The sequence below is a fragment of the Zalophus californianus genome, chromosome 7 (genome assembly GCF_009762305.2).
Source record: "Zalophus californianus isolate mZalCal1 chromosome 7, mZalCal1.pri.v2, whole genome shotgun sequence".
Taxonomy (NCBI): domain Eukaryota; kingdom Metazoa; phylum Chordata; class Mammalia; order Carnivora; family Otariidae; genus Zalophus; species Zalophus californianus.
Window position 1 is genome coordinate 84,440,576 of NC_045601.1, and position 21,486 is coordinate 84,462,061.

Sequence of the window (21,486 nt, forward strand, 5' to 3'; positions counted from 1 at the left end):
CTCAGAAATTGGCTGAAAATGAATAAAAAGTGAAAATTAGAGAAAAAAGTTTATCAATGCTCAAAACAGGAAACCTCATCATAATATCTCAAATTTTGAGAAGTATCTGTCAGACAAAGAGTATTTCAACCCAAACTGTAATCAGATCCTGAAAGTTGACATTCAGCTACCCTTCTTAAGAGCAATAAAATGACACACCTACTTATTTTTTTTAAATATCACAATACTTATTTTTTTTAAATATCACAAAATATCACAATATTTTAAATATCACAATTATGAGAGGGGAAGGTTAGAAATACTAAGAAAGGTAGAAACATTCCACCAAAAACATCTTATCCACCTCAGACAGACAATAGTGGTGAGGTTAGCAGAAAATTCAGGCAGTCCTGCCCACCTGATGCCACACTAGTAAATATCAATGTTTTACTAACATTAATTTAAAGGAGGTGTGATACTTAAATATATTAAGATAAATGGAGGAATTTTAAAAGTTACCAAAGCACTACACTATCCCTACAGTCAGGGGAAAATGCTATAAAAAGCATCCTATTAAAAAAATAGAAAAAACAAAGGCCATAAGAGTACCTTCACTTGAATTGTAAAGGACATATATAAAAAACTACAGAGCTAATTCATTAGATGTAAAATAAATACAAATAAGTGGAATGCTATCCTTCATCTGGAATTAGAAGACCCAATGTTTAAAGAGGCAAATTCATTTACAAATTTGGCATTTATCTAATGGGAAGCTTATTTAATGCTGACAGAATTTTTCTAAAGCTTAACCTGGAAACAAAAATATAGAAGAGTCAGACTATATTTGAAATAGTAAAGAAAGGAAGGACACTGCTTTTTGAAGTATGAAAGTATGTTTTAAAGTTATAGAAATTAAAACAATATGGCATAAGGAGAAAATAGACCTAAAATGAAAAGAGACTCAGAAATATCAACATCCAGATAGCTTTGTGATAAATGTGAAATTTCAAACCAACAGGGAAATACAGATTTATGTCTTTAGCCTTCCCTTCAGCAAAAATGTGCTGAGCAAAGACAATTTACCAGGCATTAATCTAGGTATGAGGGAGACAGCTGTGATCAGAGAGATTCCAGTGCCCTGGTCTCTTGGAGTTTACATTCTAACGGATATAGGCCATAAACCCATCACAAAGAGATACACAACTTAGTGAAGGTAGTGATGTGTGCCATAGAGAATAATAAAACAGCAGGGGGAGGGGGAGTGAGAAAGACTGTTGCTTTTGATAAAGGCACCAAGAAAGGTCCTGCTGAGCAACTGACCTAAACAGAAAACAGTAGTAGATAAAAGGTTGGACCACTGAAGCCCAGATCACAACACATATTCTAAATATAAGAAACAAAAGTATTAGAAATCTAACTAATGCAGGTGAGTGTCTCTAAGTAATACAGTAGAAGAATATTCAAAACATTAACACCAAATTGAAAAAGGGTCCGGGAAACCTGCTGATCCCACTCTGAGAGCAGCCTCTCTAAATTCTCTCAGTAATCAGTACACGTGCTACATGTCATATTTTCACCCATAATTCTGGACATGAACGAGTGGCATCTACTTTCAATTTCTATACTTTATTAAAAAAATTATGTATTTGACAGAGAGAGAGAGAGCATGAACAAGGGGAAGGGTAGTGGGAGAAACAGGCTCCCTACTGAGCAGGGAGCCCAATGTGGGACTCGATTCCAGGACCCTGAGATCATGACCTGAGCCGGAGGCAGACCCTTAACCGACTGAGCCACCCAGGCACCCCAATTCTGTACATTTTTATATTCCACTACCAGAAGCTTCCAAGAGGAGCAAGCTATGGTGTTTGTTTTCTGAAGTAGAGTAGCACATTACTAACTACAAAAGATTGGTAAAAAAATAAAAAAGCAACTTAGATATGTTTTACTCATTTTGATTTTCTATTGACTTTGATTTAGCATTTAAAAAACTCTGAGTTTCTAAAACAGTAGTCTATTTTAGCTAGTTTCTCTTACACATATTTGTAAGGGTTCTGCTGTCCATTAGTATTTTAAAATTTCCCTCTTCTCTTTTCACCCATCCAAAATAGAAAACACACCTTGATTTCTGGGATGAGATAAAATTATTTTCATGTTTGCAGTTCTTACACAGTAACACCTTCTTCAAAATACCTTATTCTCCAAAGTGCTATTTAAGTTTTGCAATGATTTTAACATCCAACCTAATTGTTCAGGCTTTAGAGAAGAAATTAATGAAAGGGACAACCATTTAAAGCCCAAGAGCTTTGTTCACACTTCATTAAATATTTTATATGGCTATTTTATTTTATGGCTTTTGCATTCCTTTTGAATTTTAGCTGGCTTGCTTTTTATAACCAGGAATTTTGAATGTCTCTGCAAAGAAACCTTGCTGCATGTAAGTAACACCTGGTTTATAAACATATTATTATTTCTGCTTTCTATTATTCTGAAATGAATCTAATTTTGAAAACTCATGTCAAGTTTTAAACCTTCTAGAACTCTTCATTAATATGAAAGTTTATTTTCTCTCTTTTCTAAAATTATATGTAAGTGATCTTTGTCTCCCTCCAAAAGTAATTAATTTACTTCAGTATTATACTTTCTGTACAGAGCAGTCATTGAGAAGTGTTTCAGATACAATGTTATTGCTCGAAGAAAGATGTGATTGATCAAAACAAATATAAATTCCAGGGGTGCCTAGCTGCCTCAGTCAGTAGAGCTTGAGACTTCCTGATCTTGGGGTGATGAGCTCAAGCCCCACGTTGAGCAGAGTTTAATTTAAAAATTAAAATTAGGGGCACCTGGGTGGGTCAGTCAGTGAATTCAGCATCTGACTTCCACTCACATCCTGATCTCCCTGTCCTGGGATGGAGCCCTACACTGGGCCCCCTGCTCAGCAGGGAGTCTGCTTGTCCCTCTGCCTTTGCCCCTCCCCTGCTCATGATTTCTCTCTCTAATAAATAAACAAAATATTTTAAAAAAAGACAAACATTTAAAACAGATTAAAAAATAAAATCGAATCCCAATAAAACCACATTAAAGCAAACTGATCTGTCATTCCACATACAAACTTTAACTTTATGATACACCAGTTACCGCCTCTGATTAGTTGCTACTTAGTAATTATTAGATCTACACACTAATTTCATTATTAATTTGAACTTGTATAATTAATTAAACCCAGTACAATTTTATTAGGCAGATTATGATGCAGCTTTGTAGCAGCTTTCCTGTTTTTCCCGAGACTTGCCCTTCTAAGAGCATGGTAGGTCTCTGAGATTGGTTTGCACTAATTCTTTCTACCTCTCTCCCTGCAGAGGTTTGTGCCAGGCAGAGCTCCTGTTCCATACCTTCACGGTCCCTCTGTACAAGGACATTAGACATCAGTAGGTGATCAGTGACACTATGGGGCGAATGGGGGGGGTAATGTGGTCTCACAGACTGAGTTTGCCATTTTCTGCTGCCTGTATACACAGTTGCAGAGAACACACACCCATTACAAGATAGAAAAAAAAAAAAAAAGGCGCAGATGATGAAGGAAAGCCTCAGGTCCTAATGATACTTTTTGAGCTACCCCTGAATTCTCCTCAGTATATTCTCTTTTTCTAAACCATTCTAAATTTGATTCTGCTCTTTGTAAATTCCAAAAACATAACAATCAAGGTACAGAACCTAAACATATAAAACATAGCACTTAGCATTAGTTTGGAGGCAAGGTTTTAATATTTTTAGTATGGTTTTGAACTTAGGAATATGGATGCCACTTATAACCAAACTTATTGAATAAAAATGGGATTGGCTTAACCTAATAGTATACATTGAAAACAAAATTTTAGGTTTGAAGTTGTTATAGATGAAATGTGTCCCCCTGAAAATTCATATGTTGAATCTCTAACCCCCTGTGTGGCTGTATTTGTAGATAGGAACTCTAAGAATCTAACGTTAAATGACGTCATAAGATTGGGGCCCTGTTTCTGTGAGGTCAGCGGCCTTGTATGAAGAAGACACACCAGAGAGCTTGCTCTCTTTCTCTGTGCATACCCACCAAGGGAAGACCATGTGAGGATTCAGAGAGAAGATGGATGTCTACAAGCCAGGTAAAGAGCTGGATTTTTACCAGAAATTGATCATGCTGGAAACACTATTCTAGGACTTCCAGCCTCCAGAACCACGAGAAAATTAATTTTTGTTGTTTAAGCCACCCAGTCTGTGCTATTTAATACACACACAGTATACACACACATTCCATATCACATATCAAAAAAATGGACACCGGGATAGAGCAGCTCACCTCAATTCATCTTACATTACTAAGGAGAAGATAGGAGCTAACAATTTATAATACTTTCATCCACAGAAGCAAAAAGAACATGTAGTGTGAGGCAGAAATGGTTAAGGAACTAACTAGGCTGATTTCTAAATTTGGAAACAGTCATTTATAAATTAAACGATTTTAATTTTCAACAGCGCCTTTGAGGTATAAGCTCAGTCTTTCAGAGTTCTGCCGCTGATTACAATAAATAATACCCAGAGAATGGCTCAATGGACTTCCCCTATAACACACGTCCTTTCTTCCCAAGGGAGCAGGGAACCATGGCTCAGTCCTCACAACACAAAAAAGTATCAGTTCTATACTACGAAGAAAAGCCCAGGATCTTAGTCTAGTTCTTGATATATTAATGGAACTAACATAGTTCAGAAAATCTATTTCTTTCGAACAAAGCCTATATTTCAAAATGATTTCTTTGCTGCACACAATAATAAAAAAAATCAGCTTTAAGACACAAAAGCAGAATAATGAAATTTTTGTACTAGGAAGTGTCCACATTCTCCTTCCCCAGGCAGTAAGTGTTGTGGCTCAGTTTTGGAGACAGAAGCATGCAAGCCAACATAATTTAAGAGAGAAATTATAATGTTATCATTTAAATGTTTAAAATACAGTAGCAAAATTGGGACTGCCCATCTGGTTCATTTTACTTTCCTTTGTCCAGAGACTAGTTGATGATACTGACAGAGCCTTTTAGTCAGTTATCCTGCAAGAGTGGAGAATTATGAGGCAACTAAATCCAAACAATATCATCAGGATAAAGCTTAAGAATGCAGTGATACTTAGTGAGTGAGTGAGTGTATCTGTTAAACCCATTTCTTGGGCAATTAAAAAAACCTGTATGTAGATCATGACAAAATGTCTCCATGACAATGTCAAATGACTTGTGTAGAGTCCAGCAAAATGTTTTATATCAATACCATGCTGTATCTTATATTTTATGCTTCTTGAAGGTAAGAACTTACTATCAACACATTTATTCTTCCAGTGTCTACCATCCAGCAGTTCCACAGCCATTACCTGAACCATTGGTTTACGTGGTGTGTCAACAAATGACAGAATAAAGAAGCAGTCAGGGTTTCTACTGCAGGTATTTGCTGGAAATGTTTTCTCTTTTTTTCTAATAAAATATTTGACCAAGCCCCAAATGGTCTGGGTTTATCTTCTTGAAGATCAAGTTTAATGTAGCAACACTGAATTCCCCACATAAATCCTCTATATTAAAAATGACAAAGGGGATGAAAACAAACAAAACTAGCTGGGGGAATTCCAGTTACCATCTTCTACAAGCTATCTTGAGAAAACAAACTAGAACCATCACTAATCATTCTCCATAATCACTGACTTAGGGTTTAATACATTTGAATTACAGTCACTCAAAAACCATTTTAAAATAAAGCACTTCCAAAAACCACAATGGAAATACCAAGTATCAAGATTTCTTGAATAGTGTTAATTTGATTGATGGCAATGTGAAAAATTCAGTTTGTGACTACTTCACTGAAGTAATATATGATGTGCATATCTGAGCCATAGTTTCAAATGAAATCCAATTTCAAAAACTCTAAGGAAATATCCTCCAACCCCACCACTTTATGAATGTTTAGACAGAATCCCCTACATACCAAACTATGTAAACTTAATAATTCAAAAATAATTATAAACTTGAAAAAGAATAATTGTTTATATAGGTTCAACCTGCAACTTGTGCAAAGCTTTCACTTTTTAGAAGCTCCAAGTGGGCATGACCACAGACCAATTTGTGGTTGTTTTGTCCTTATATAACAAAGACAGAAAGAAGAAACGGAGATCTTTTACACCATGATTGATTTCTACCCAGGAAGTCTTCTCATTTAAAAAATATTCACCAAGAAGTCAAGATGCCAGTCACACCAAAATAGCACTGCTCCTGTTTATGTTTCTATTCTGCATGTCATGAACTTCGGGCTTGAGAACAAACAGAGGTCAGCACAGATTCCACCTGGAGCTTTCCCTCTCCTCATAGCACTGGAAACAGTAACAAAAATTTAAATAAAGTCACAGAACAAAGAGGCCTTGAGAGACCTTATGGCAAGTTAATATCTGAGACCTATAGGCAAAATGATCTTTTCTCTTTTTTAAAATGTTGGGGACTGAGCCTCAAAAACTTCCCTTTACAGAGCATTCTGGTATCGTAACCACCTGAACATCAAGAAACAGCTTTACCTATGACTAATTCACAACTCAACTGATTTTATGAAACCCAACTTCTCCTGAACCATCTTCTGTGTATTTAGAACGGAAGAATCTGATTTTAAAATGTACTTGCTCATTTAAATTCCAATTAGAAGACCGCTGAAAATAAAGTGTGATTATTTGAAAAATAAAAAAGACTACAGCACATTCTCTGGTAATCCATCACATTCCTGTTGCAAACTGGCACCTCCGTCCCTGTGACGGTGGGAAGCATTCATCTCTGCCAGTCAGGGAGACCACCCGGATTTTACTGTCATCCCCCTGGGTAAAGCTGGGCAGGTGTTCTAATTTGACCTCTCTGAACCTCAGTGTCATGTCTCAAGCAATAGAGCTGGGTTGGGTAATTCTTTAAACCTTTTCGGTTCTAAAATTCTAATTTCTCGGGCGCCTGGGTGGCTCAGTCCTAAGGCATCTGCCTTCGGCTCAGGTCATGATCCCAGGGTCCTGGGATCGAGCCCCGCATCAGGCTCCCTGCTTGGCGGGAAGCCTGCTTCTCTCTCTCCCACTCCCCCTGCTTGTGTTCCCTCTCCCGCTGTGTCTCTTTCCGTCAAATAAACAAATAAAATTTTTTAAAAAAATTATAATTTCTCTATTTGACTTAATTTTAAAAGTAAAATAGAACAAATAGGTTAATATACCTTTGTATGTGTTTTGGTGGCCAGAAGGAATTTCTTCATTCTGTAAATTCCCATTATAATTTATTTGTACCTTCCACTCCATCTATAACTTCCCTAAACTCCTACAGTACTTTATTTGTCCTTTCTTTAAAATATATGTAACATATAATAGGCTCTACTTTTCACTTATACTAGACTCAAACTCTGCTACTAAACTGAATATCCCTGAAGGTAGGGATCAAATCTGAGATCACCTTTGATTCCTTCACATAAGCATATGCTTTGTATGTGGCAGCATATGCTTATGTTTGATGAGGAAATGAATCCTGGATAAAGTATACTCAACTCTGGGGATATTTGTAAAAGATACAGTCATTTATATGACCTAAAAAAATACAAAATATCCGGGTTTTAGGAGGTACTACTTAACAAAGGACCTGGTCAAATAAGTGGTAAAGTAAATGGGACATTAGAGATTTTTAAAAACACATTCAGATGTTCTGGGTAATTTGATATAAAATGCTGTTAAAAATTTTAAGGTTTTTTTTAATATAAGAAGACAAGTGACTCACAAAGTCTTGAGGCAATTTCAAAAATAAAGTCTGCAATTTAAAGGAAGTCATTTATAAAAATAAAGCAGTTACTATATTCTGTTCAGTATGGCTTAGAGAAGAAGAGCCCTAGATAAAAGAAAAATTTAGTTGAGGCTGGTAATTTTGACCTTGTAAAAGACCCATTGGTTTTTCTGTATACATTTTAGTTCTTTAAATATCCTTTAAGATCAACAAGTATATTCTGTACAGAAACACATTTTAAAGTTTTCCTAGGTGTGCTTTCTTAGATATGACGGCATTCTGTTACTATCTTAACTGTTTTAAAGTCCATTTCATGAAGCCTCATAAGACTATGGCTTGATATTATTAGTACATGTTATTATTTTAGAATATCACCATCAAACTTAGAATAAGCCCAGTGTTTATTATGCCCTATATGACCTGACCTACATCTGTTCCTCCAACCTTACCTCAGACCTCTCTATCCCCAGTCAGTGCTCCAGCCATCCTGAGTCACGGGACATGCTCCTTCCCACTTGGGCGCTTGCTGCACTTCCCACTGGAGACATCATTGTCCTAACTTTTCACAAACTGTTTCTTGTCATTTATCAGCATCCAGGTCTCTCACAGAGGTCATCCCTGGTGTCTGTATTAAAGTCAGCCCCTCTATGACTCTCTATCATAGCACTCTATTAAGTCCCCAACCTCCCTTACAAACTCTATTTTATCTATTCATTTATACATACTCATAAGTACATATTTATACAAATTTATCTGAGTGTCTCCCCCACTAAAATACAAATCCCATAACAGGACGGGCCTTATGTGTCTTGTTCACTATTTGTTCAATAGTGAACAGGACAGATTTACTCCTGGTGACCGATATGTAGCTCAACATCTATCTGTTGAATGAACACATCAATCAATGATCACCTCCAATGGAATAAAAAAACCTGTGGCTCATACATGCTTAGTCATTTAGAATAAACTGATTGTGTTTATCAACATTTTGTTTGTAATTAAATTTTCTGATACTATGTGATGAAGTAAGTTAAACATAAAATGTGAGTCTGCCTTAAAAAATACTATGTTCTTGGACCAAAAACAAAACTTCCATTCAGGTAAGGTCATAGTGAATGAAGCTCCATGCATGCAATGAAGTGGATTATAAATAAACTGCACACACCAATGTTTCCACGGTTCAAATGATAGGGTAGATGTTGGTGGAGAAGATTTCTAGAGTTCATCGAACTTGAGGCACTCATAATGAGGATGATAATCATTACCAAATACTGAGCACCTGTTATGTGTTAGTCACTGTGTTAGAGAAGCATTATTTTTAATTTCAGTCATTTCAATTACAGAAGTAATACATGCTTATGACAATTCAAACAAGAGCAGTGTTCAAGTAGAAGTCTCCTCCTCCACTCCAGTCCCACCTGTCTAATGAACCCCTACTGACAATGGTAGATACATCCTTCCATAACTCTTCCACTGTTTATGCATACCCCTAGGTACAGGGCTTACACTGAGCTGGTTACAAACTAGAGAGCAATCCAGCTGCTCAGAGCCAAGATCCCTTTTGCTAGGCTTGTATCCGTGCTTTAGAAGTTGTTTAATAATTGCTTAAAAATTAGGATCAGTTCTGCTTAGGCACATACTTATGACATTGTTTTTGTATTAACAACTGGACTCCACATGCAGTGGCATAACTTATTCAGCCATTTTTTTTTTATTGGAGGATGTTCAGGTTTATCCACTTTGTTGTAAAAATCCTTATATATGTGGCTATATTTTGGCACCATATTTATGTCAGAAATATTCCCATAAATAGGATTACCAAGTCAATGGGTAAAAACACAGTTTTTTAAAAATTTCCTAAGTAGGGGCGCCTGGGTGGCTCAGACGGTTAAGCGTCTGCCTTCGGCTCAGGTCATGATCCCAGGGTCCTGGGTTGGAGCCCCACATTGGGCTCCCTGCTAAGCAGGGAGCCTGCTTCTCCTTCTTTCTCTCTGCCTACCGCTCCTCCTGCTTGTACTCTCTTCCTGTCTAATAAAAAAAAATAGTAATAAAAATCTTTAAAAATTTCCTAAGATCTGGGTTGTATGAATTTAGGTCTATGGACTACAAACAGCTTGAACAGATAAAGTGGAAATTGGATGGAATTCTGAGGAAAGGGCTAAGGTAAAGTCATGGCAGCAGGAAACAACATGGTGTATCACGTGACAATCAGGGACTCACACCCAGTAAGCCTGGTGGTAAAATCTGGGGGCACTCGGATGTGGTGGGGGGGGCCTACTGAAGGCAGGATGGCATGGATCTTGATGTCAACTGGAAGAATTTAGATTTGCTACTCTAGGAAGCAAAGAACCACTTATAATTATTATTATAACATTTGCAATAACAAGACAAATGATTAAGCAACCTTTCAGAATCAGAAGGAAAAAACTCCAGCAGTCTGCTGACCCACACATATTTGAGCTTGAGCGTGGTGTTCTTTTCCAGACCATATGGACTCTGGCAGTCTCAGTTTCCTCAGGAACTCCTTGAGTAACAGAACAAGAACAACCCCCTGTTCAAATGCAAATGCTTTCTCATCAACTCAAAATTGCTCCTATTATCAAGTTTGAGAAACAGAACAGCAAAAGCCCTCTAAGGACACAATCAATGACACACCACAGGCAACTTCCTCTTGTCATCCCTTTCTTCTCTTGTCACAGACTGAGGCTGGAGAGGCTGCTGGGGCAATCAACTTTGAGCCCTAACAAGTCCACTCTCCTCCCTGTCTGAATATCTTTGTTTTCAGTTTTGGCAGAGCTTCCTGGAGTGATCATGGTATTCTGTATCCTCAGTCAACCAATAGGTCCAGCCAAGGGTGGTCATACCATAGCATGAAAGGTCAAGCCTCCAAATCTCTGTGGTACTTAGTATTTTACAGAAGCCCATTGGTTTATACAACTTCAGTTGTAACATGGCAATTGCCTCATCAGAAAAAAATGCGGAGTCTGAAGTGGAAGGAAGATAATCCAACAATTCCATCATACGCAAAACCTGTGTGTGTGTGTGTGTGTGTGTGTGTGTGTGTGTGTGTGTGTGTGTGATGGAATATTATTCAGCCATCAAAAAGGATGAAATCCTACCACTTACACTGACATGGATGGAACTGGAGGGGATTATGCTAAGTGAAATAAGTCAAGCAGAGAAAGTCAATTATCATACGGTTTCACTCATATGTGGAATATAAGAAATAGCACAGAGGATCATAGGTGAAGGGAGGGAAAACGGAATGGGAAGAAATCAGAGAGGGAGACAAACCATGAGAGACTCTTGACCCTGGTAAACAAACTGAGGGTTCCTGGAGGGGAGGTGGGGGGGGGAGATGGGGTAACTGGGTGAGGGGCATCACATGATGTGATGAGCGCTGGGTTTTATACACAACTGATGAATCACTGAACTCTACATCTGAAACTAATGATGCACAATATGTTGTTTAATTGAACTTAAAAAAAAAACCTAACAACTTATCTTTGTCTTTTTTACTATGTTTACTCCTTTCCGTCCTGAAATGTTATTATACTCTATGGATCCATCATTTACCTTTTTCTTCCAATACTCTGTAGGTGACGTCATCTACTCCCAGAGCATCAACATCATCTTTGAGTCAAAGACTACTAAATCTCCTGATCCAAGTTCTCTTCTGAGTTGCAGATCCACAGTTATGATTCCCTGTTGGATATCCTTACTGAACTGAAAGCATTTTCGGCCAGTAATGCCACTGTATGATTGTTTCTGGCTGTTGTCCATTCTAACTGGTTGGTATCAATAGCATAGAGTCGTACTGTACTGATAGCTAAATATTTTTCATATTATGTTTGATCACAGCACATCAAACTTAACCTATCGCAAACTAAATTCCTCAATTATTCTTACTGCTTCCAATCTGTTATATGTCTTATACTTCTCTCTCAGTTAATAGCACTACCATCAACTCTATTGCCTAAGCAAAAAACTTCAGAGTCATTTCTGTTTTCTCATTATTTGGCATCCATATCCAGTGATCATGTCTAGTTGTTCTCTCTCCAGATTCTTACTTATATCCATGCTCTCCTCGCTACTGCAAGCCACTGTCAATTCCTTGGTTTATACACTGTCATCATTCACGAAGCCTACTGCCTTAGCTGTTTGCCCTAATTCCATCATGCCCACTGTCTAAACCATTTCTCACATAGCATCTAAAGTTACCTTTATAAAATACATATTTTATCATATAATTTCAAATTCCACAAAAATTTTTCCCAATTTCATCCAATAGAAACATGAAGGAATACATGTTAGATAAGGAATAAGTTAGAATAACAGTTCAGATTTTATTAAAATAAAATGTCCTATTATGAGCCATTCTCTGTGTTGGACACTATGGACACCATGGAAAAAAGATCTGGTATCTCTCTAGCAGGAAGATAAAACATTAATAAACTAACCCTAGTAGTTAGGGTTACCAGATACAATATAAAAGACCCAGTTAAAGTTGAATTTCTGATAAACAATGAACAGTTTTTTAGTATAAGTACACCTCAAACATTGCATGGGATACACTTAACACTAAAAATATAGTTCACCTAAAATCGAAATTTTTATTTGCTAAATTTAGCAACCCTAAGTGTAATAAATGATGTATGCTAAAATAAAGGTATGCAAATTACAAAGCTACTACAAAAGAGACAGATTAACTCTGTCTGGAAGGCCTAAAAAAATCTTCTGAAAGGAGTGATGCCAATTAAAGTGATTAAGAGTAGTTAATTGGGTGGATAATGTGTGTGTGCGTGCACGTGTGCACACACGCACATGCACGCATGCACAGCAGCAACATGAGAGACATTTTAGGCAGAGAAGAAAACATTTTCAAAGGCAGAAAAGAGAACCAACAGAGTGTTTGCAGTGCTGTGCTGATAAATGTGCTATTGTTTCTCCAAAACAAACAACAACAAAAAAAGTGTTGATTTATATAGTTTGCCAATTTCCATGGTACAAATATTCTGACCAGGGCAGATTTCAAACAATGAATGTAATGCCACTTTAACATGGAGTTGGTAAAGGATGTGGTACTGCAGTGTTTCTACCATATAGTATTTCTAATGTGCAGATACAATGATGTTAGTAACTCAAGAGCATAAATAGTCACATGTAGAAAATAATTAGGAAGTGGTGATTTTTGTGTATTTACTACCTTTGTTTCAATGTAATTTCCCTAACTGTAAGTTTATGTAATTTATAATAGGAACATTGTTTAAACAACAGCTTATAAGGTTTTTGAAGAATTATTTATTTTTTTTAAAGATTTTATTTATTTACTTGTCAGAGAGAGAGAGAGAATGAGAATGCACACAAGCAGGGGGAGTGGCAGGCAGAGGGAGAAGCAGGCTCCTCACTGAGCAGGGAGCCTGACGTGGGGCTCGATCCTAGGACCCTGGGATCATGACCTGAGCCAAAGGCAGACGCTCAACTGACTGAGCCACCCAGGCGTCCAGGTTTTAAAAATTTAACAGTTGGCTCTCGTGAGTTAGTATAGGCCATCCTTAAGCCCACCACTGTGTATTGGTGAACAATAGTCTATACTGGTGAAGTATAAAGTGTCTGTGTGAAAGAGGATGTGTGTGGGAACATGAATGAATAGGGTAAGGAATGTGGGCAGTGGCAGGTGTTAGACTTCCCTTTAATACAAGCCCCAACAGTCTACATATGGAAAGATGGATGACAGAGATAGATTAACAATGATAAAAATACATACATACATACGTACTGAAGGTTTACCACCTCGACTTACAGGATTCAACTTACAAATTGTCCTACTCACCCCTGTGCAATGAAATAAAAAGGAACAATTAGCATCAGAGGTCTGAGTAACAACTCCATCATCTACTGGTAATCAAAAAAGTACAAACTAATGCCTTCTTCCTGGGGGAGAAAATTAACTAAGGTTTAATGTGGCAAGGGGTTGTATACCAAAAATTGCCAAATAAAATCCCCAGTTAGCATCACTGTGAATCCCACATATCTTTTCAGAACGTGTACATTTGCTGCTTCTGCACAACGTAGAGACACCCTTATTTCTAATGATATAGCTCCAGCATTACAGATTTTCTTTCTTTTTCTCTTCCTATTCTCTCAAAGATCATCCTTTTCACATTGGCTTTGATTCCTTCTGGGCATGTTTGCAAACGTCACCTCCCATTTTCCTTTCTGTGTCTCCCTCTATTTCATTCAAGAATTACTTAGAGTTTCAGAACAGAGAGATGTTTCTCAAGCCCTTTTGCCTTCTTCTCTTTCAGAGAGAAACAGATTGTAGAAATCCAATATCAGATTATAAATACAGTCTCCTTGCTCCTAATACATTCTAATTATAGCTGTTAAAATGATCAATAGTAATTTATAATCAATCAACCAATAAGTAAAAGTTAACATCTTTTATGCATTTTGGCATGTTACTAGAAGCATGCAGAAAACTGTGAGCAAGAGAGACATAATAGAAATGAATAAAGATGAGGAAATGCCAGGAAATCCAGACATTGGATTTGAGGCTTAACTGGAGAGTCAACAGCAAACCAAAATACATTTTGAATCAAAAAGTAATATGATGAAAATGGGATTTAAGAGAGACTATCTGAAGAGTGTACCCAGGATAGTTTGTATATAACCAGCAGCTTCGTATCTGTACTTAAAATTTATATACAACTCACTGACCCCCAATTTTTTTAATTGATAAATATAAAATTTGTGCAAGAAAAACAAATAGTTCCTTTGGCCCACATCTCAACATTAAAAATAGAATCTAGGAATAAAAGCACAAAAGACATGGCAAGTGGTCATTTTTCTTGTACATTTTGCAACATCACTCTTCTGGTAATCACATCCAAAAACATATTTACTTTTAACTGAGAATTGATTGGACTAGCTTTAAAATTTACAATTTTATCAAAAGAAAAACATCACAATTCCTATGCCAATGTGGAAAGAAAAATCACAAAAGTTCTTTTGTTCTGATCATTCAATACTGAGCCTTTCCGTGCATGACGTAACCCCCAATTTTAGTATTTCATGAAAGAGAGTAGGACAGCACTGGTCACAGCGGGGAGTTTCATTTTGGTGCCCAATTCCACTTAAACACTCTTGACCATCTTATACAAGAATTAGGAAAATAAAAAAGAACTAAAATAGAGTGCATAAACTCAGCAGACTTAAGACACGTGCATAAATGAAGAGATGGGAAGTGACATGTGCTCTACGTAAGACAGGTGCTCCAAAGCTCAGAGGAAGAAGAAATCCTGGTAGGGTGGTGGGTTGGGTAAATTTCAGAGAAAATTGCATGTGAGCAGGTGGTGTGGGTGACAAAATTACATACTGAAACCAGTAGGGGCAAAAGGAATAGAGAGCATTTTCAGTGAGTAGGGAATAACATAATTTTGTAAAACAGGACCAAGAAAAGGTTTAGTGGGAGTGAAGACAGCCAGGCAGTGGACAGTTAGGGCAGGGTCTGTAATTCATTCATGGGCTCCTGGGCCTTGGGCCTCTGAGAGGGCAGCCACTTGGACCACGGCTGGTAGGATGCCTTAGATGGGCCAAACAGGAGACAGAAAGGCCAATTAGGTTTCCAACTCCAAGTCAAAGAGAAGGGGAATCTGAAATAAGAGGGTGGCAGTGAGAAGGGAAAGAAGGAACAGATGTGAGAGACAATTCAGAATTAGAGCTGATAGGACATAGTGACTGATTACATGTAGGGAACACAAGGAAGGGAAGAGTTGAAAATGACTCAGAGGTTTCCCATCTGGAGGACAGGGAGAGTGGAGATGGTGCATACAAGGGAGAAAAGGTGAAGAAGGATGTAGTGCATGACTGCGTGTGTGCTGGGGAGCGTGATGTGGAAGGGGACAGAGAGTCCACTTGTTTGACTCAGGCCGAACAACATAACACCTGAGTGCCTTTACGTATAAGGTTCCGTGTTGGTCAATGGGGAGAATCCGGTGACAAATGAGATCCCGCTTTGTTGAAAGTAAAACATTAAATGCTTCTCGTCTTAAATGCAAAAAACCTAAATTTTATTTTCATACACATACGTATACAAACACAGAAATATAACTCAAAGCCATACTTCTTCCAGGCCTGAACTTTTCTCATAAATATGGTCCAAGACTCTCCCCTGAGCTATCATAGTAAATGACACTGCAAAAAAACCAGCCCAAGTATTTTAACACTTTTCAGTGCTCCAAAGGATAACAGATGGTGGAAATAGCTCTCTGGAACTGCATGGAAAGGCAGAGTGAGAAAAAGGAAAGGAACAAATGAAAGAGGCTTTCATTCTCTTCCCTGATTCTCCATATTCTCTACTCAATGTTTACCAACTCAGTGTACCATTTACAATAAGGGAGATAACAGAATCCATCTTGGAGTCATTTGTCCATTGGCGCTCATTATTCAAATCAAATCACAGTTTGAATCAAAAGAAAGCCATTTGTATCAAGTTCCAACGGTATAACATAGTATTACGTATTATAGTAGACCAACAACTTTCATAAATTACTGCCTCTACCTTCAAGAAGTAAACACTACAGGAAGGGAGACAAGATACAAAAAAAATGTTTAAAGCTAATAATTTTTTTTTTTTTGAAAATCAACTAAGGCAACCAAAGAAAACACGTCCCAAGACAGCACACAATTTATGGACAAATGACTAGTATACTTCTGAAGTATTGCAGGAGCTCTTACTTAAATTATGTGTCAACCTCCCTTTCTAGCAAAACAAATAAGAACCTGCTTATTTCATATGTAAGGAAAGTGAAATGCAAAAAATCACTGAGAGCAATTCTGTACATGTTTCTAGGTCTATCAAATTTTATATCCTGCATGAATTTGTTCCAATTTGGGGTGAATCTCATGGAGAATGTGATTTACTCACAAATTATGTATTATGCCCACCATACTCCCACCTAGAGTGAATTCTTTGAATCAACAAACCTATGGCATTCTTATCATCTTCTAACCCCTCCACAGCATTGCCCAGGAATGAGCAAGAAGAGAGCTGACGGTCTGTGGATCCTCACTTGGATCATTGAAAGGGATTACCAGACTGCCTCTAAGTTTGGAGCCCAGGCTCTGGAGTCAGACTGCCTGGCTTGGAATCCTGGCTTTACTATTAGTGGATGTAAGTGCATAAGCAAGTAATTTACATCTCTATGCCTCAGTTTCCTCATTTGTAAAATGAAGATAGTAAGGGTAATTTATAGTTTTGTGAGGGTTAAATGCACATGAAGTGCCTAAAACAGAATAGTATTTAATTGTAGTTATTTTTGACACCACAGTTGATAGAGCACCAGCAAAGAGCTAAAAATAGACACTCTTCCACCTTAACCTTATGCAAAACTCAGGTTGGTGAATGGTTTTGAAAATCTAGATGCGTGTTCTTTTCCTTTTTGATGCTCCAATATGAAATAGTTCTCTCCATGGTGCCAGAGTCTTCTTTCCTATGGATTCCCCTAAGGAATCAGAAAAGAGGTGCAAATTATAGGGAATGTAATTCCCTAAAGCCACATGCCTTTTCCATTTCCTTACTTTTTCATTAGCTTTCCTAAGGTAATTCCCAACTTTAATTCTTGGACATTTTTTACAGTCTTTCCTCTTCCTTGTTCCTTTATCTGCTACATTCACTTGTCACCAGAGCCTGCTGCTCGCTTCTTCCAAATGCCTCTCTCATCCATTTTTCCCATAACCACTATCATTACCCTTACTATTATTAACCATTTCTGGTCTATTTTAATCATCTACTAATTGGTCTCTTTCTCTCCAGGAATGCCTTATTATCATCCATTATGCATATTTCTGAAAGATTCATCATCCCAAAGCATTCCTTTCAATCTGGCTAGCTCTGTGTTCAGATACTTTTTGTCTTCCTTCAGAGTAAAAACCAGTTCCCTGAGTCTGGATTTCAAGGTCCCAACCTTCCTTTATAGGTTTATGGTCCTTGACACTTTTGCTAAATAGACTTTTGTCATTTACTTGCATTGTAATGTATCTTTTATTCCTGCGTAGCCACCAACTTATCTTTCCATCCATCCATCCATCTCTCATCTTCCACAATTAAATTATAAACTCCTTGAGAGCAGACCCTATACCTAATAATACTTTGGGAGACTTCCTTTCATCCTCCAATTTTACACAGTATTTAAAACATAGCTTGTGCTCAATAAATCTTTTTAAAGAATTGCAGAAAAATATCAGATAGCTTATAATTGTTAACATAAATAGGATAAAATACCAAGTATTACTGTCTCTAACAAGTTTTCCCTACGTCCAATTTTGAGTTAGATTTCTCTGTGCTTTCATGTCAATCTGTAAATTCTTTCATAGCCTTATCATCATACCTTGTTGTAATCATCTGTTTACTTGTCTGTTAGTTTAAAAAAGCTCTATCTTATTAATAGTTTTATAAGTCTCTGTGTCGAATTAATGAGTAAAAATGAATACATCCATGTAAAAATATATGCTACATATATGGGTCATTTAAAAATGATGGAAATCTTATTTAATATTACCAGAGTTAAATAAGACTTAACAGATCTGCTTCAGCATGTCATGTTCTGAATTTGTCTACCCAATGACCTCAATTACATATTACTAGTGATGTTATCTAAAGTCATTAAAGACAGTCTAGACACATTCACAATGTTTAATATTTGTCATATGCATAATAGATGAGTGCATTCATTTATCCACCAAAATCATTTTTCACTAAGTAAACATTAATTGGCTGCATAGATTGCCCAAGGTCCTGGGCATGATCTTTTCCTTTTATTTAATACCTTCCTTCTAATACCAATGCAGAAGTAGCCAGTGGGTACAGATTTTCCTTTAGCTATAAGCTTCCTGTTTTTGCCCAAGAACCATCTATTTTCTTGGCACTGGCACACTGTTCTCATCCTGGACAAAAGACTCTGTAGAAGAGCAGAAGAAATAGCAGTGATTCACAGAGTAACCAGGCTGGGCCCTGAGGCATAGAGACTTTCTAATAATAATATTGCTAATATTTATTTCCCTTTGCATTCTCTCAACATGAGTTTTGGGAGAGAGATCCAATTCAGAGATAGTCACATTAATTTTTATTTGTAGAATTATCACATCCCAACTAATCTTCATTTTCACTGAGCATCCCAATAGTACATACCAGTGGTTCTAAATCATGACAGTATATCAGGATAATTTGGGGAAATTTTCCAAATACACATTTCCTGGCCTCCCTACTCATGCACCATAGGGAGCACTTGATACAGAATGGGCTAGTGTGAGACACAGTGTATCATTTTAAAAAGTGCCCCAAAGCCTTTTTATACCACTACTCTCATTAAGAAACACTAATAGATAAGATAGAGCCTATGTTTTAACTGAATTAGCCAAAAAGTATTTTTTTTTTCAAATTGTGCCAACATGAGCACACTGTAAGAGCTTTGTAAATATTTGTTAAATGGACAAGATAGTGAATAATGTAGAGATTGTTCACTGCTACTTTAGTAGAATATGTGCATAATATTTATACAATACTTTATATACAACTCTCTTATGTACTTTATCTCATTTCATCCTCAAAACTTGCCAATGAGATAACTAGAAACAATTTTCTTCCTATTTTCAAGATGAGAAAACTAAGATTTAAGAAAGCAAACACCTGGGCCAATGTCACCTAGCAAGTGAGAACCAGAGCAAGGACTAAAAATACTTGGTTCAAACCCTGAATGCGAAGATTTACCCACTACTTCCTGAAGAATTCCAAAATTCTCCTTAATCATAATGTAAATCATCTGGATATTTTGAATCCGTCCTATACTATGAATCAAGATATCTGGATTATAGACCTAGATCTGCCCCTTTCCTGCTGAGTGACCATGGGGCAATTCACTACCAAAGTTCATGTCTTGTCTGCCATACGCAGGCAAAGGGCACAAATCATCAAAGCTCAGCTGTTGCCCACATCACGTGACTTGACTTAAGGCTGACATTAAATGAACGCAATCAAAAGTCTGCTTAGGCTTCTACAACCTTAGGTTTTAGGAAATCTTAAAATTAATTCTTTGTTTCTATGGACAAATTTCATATGGCCTAAGATGGACCCAAGAAAGCTGAAGGGATGGAGATCCACTGAGATAGCTGCGTGGGTCTGGCCCAAGGCCTAAGGTAAAGGTGACCTTTAGGCTTCCTGATAGAATCAACAAGATAATAAAGAACAGGATTGCACTCAGATGCTCTGCACAGGAGGGGAAAAACTGTTTTTAGCTAAAACACCCTCTATTCTCAGGACCAATGGACATAGCATATAAGGGACAAGGTCCTCCAATGTCAGGGTCACCCAAATAGAAACTGTTCAAAGCATCATTAACAGAGGACATAGTTCAGTCAAGGGATAACTGGCAAAAGTAATTTATGATTAATTAAGGTCCATGAAACATAACTGTTTTACATATAAAACTACTGGGTCTACCCTTACAGAATTAAATTTTTTTAATACCCAAGTAGTTGAAGAAGGCACCTTCTTTCTGAGCATTCAGACAGAGATAAAAACAATATTATCTTAAAATAGTTACAGCAGAAAGAGGGGCTTTATAAGACTCTGTGAACTGGCATAGAATGATTTGCATAAACTAGGAAATCATATAAAGAGAATGAAGACTATAAAAGCCACACAATTTAAAAAAAATTCTGTCACTTTCTAATTATAACCATGAATTGGAAATGTCAACGTTCCTAGTATTCCCTATTCCCAAGTTACTGGCTGTACTGACTATATCTAAAAGACAAAACTGTATTTTTCTTTAGTTGGAACTTTTATCTTTCTAATACTACCTGCTCAATATGATCCCTACTTCAGGTGGTAATAGAAGTATAGACTATAACACTGAACAGCTCTTATGGTATATGCAAAAAAAAAGTTAACAGCAAAAAAATAAAACTCATCACATTTTGATATAAACATGTGGCTAAAAATAGTACCGAACAGGCTGCTTGTCTCTGAATAATACTTTCATTCATGATAAAATGTATATCTAGAAGATCTTTTGCATATAGAAACATATTCCCTTTCTTCTTGGCTGAATTTTACTCAAAAATGAGATATCTTTCAAAAAAGGAGCAATATTTTTATCTAGTATATATGTTAGAATATTTATTTCCTGTAGTGTAGAAAACCTACAAAATTATTAAATCTTCTGTCCCAACAGAATATCAGAGCGCAAAAAAAATCGCAAAAGAACATTTAAAATGGCAGCCTGATCATGTTTCAATTTGTACTCAATTTTACTTTTCATCATTTTTTACCTTCAACATTTGACGTTCTATACAAATTTACCTAAAGTAATACAATTGAGATTTCTAAATTTTTCATTTACATATGCCATTTAAGATATGTTTGTGTACGTAATAAGATGCTTAATATTTTATGAGAAAACACGCTCCTACACATTATGCATTCAATGCATTCAACCTATTACACATATCAGAGATTACACATATGACTTGTAGCCTCCTCCCTTCAGTATACACCAGAAGTTCCTCTTCTCTTTCTTTTTAATCTTTTTTTAAAAGATTTTATTTATTTATTTTGAGAGAGAGAGTGTGTGTGTGTGCGCAAGAGTGGGAAAGGGAGGGGCAGGGCAGAGGGAGAGAGAAAATCTCAAGCAGACTCCACACAGAGCACAGA

The 21,486-nt window shown here is 36.9% G+C and overlaps 1 protein-coding gene and 1 long non-coding RNA gene across 31 annotated transcripts in view; one reads left to right on the top strand and one right to left on the bottom strand.

The window, feature by feature from the left end:
• Positions 1-21,486, bottom strand: part of RIMS1 (regulating synaptic membrane exocytosis 1) — a 489,882-nt gene that overhangs the window by 376,566 nt on the left and 91,830 nt on the right. The gene's annotated exons all lie outside the window — the stretch shown is intronic.
• Positions 4,024-21,486, top strand: part of LOC113926640 — a 30,009-nt gene continuing 12,546 nt past the window's right edge. The window contains exons 1-3 of the long non-coding RNA XR_003521378.2: positions 4,024-4,115; positions 5,334-5,435; positions 11,372-11,563. This is a non-coding gene — a long non-coding RNA (uncharacterized LOC113926640). The remainder of the gene's footprint in view (positions 4,116-5,333; positions 5,436-11,371; positions 11,564-21,486) is intronic.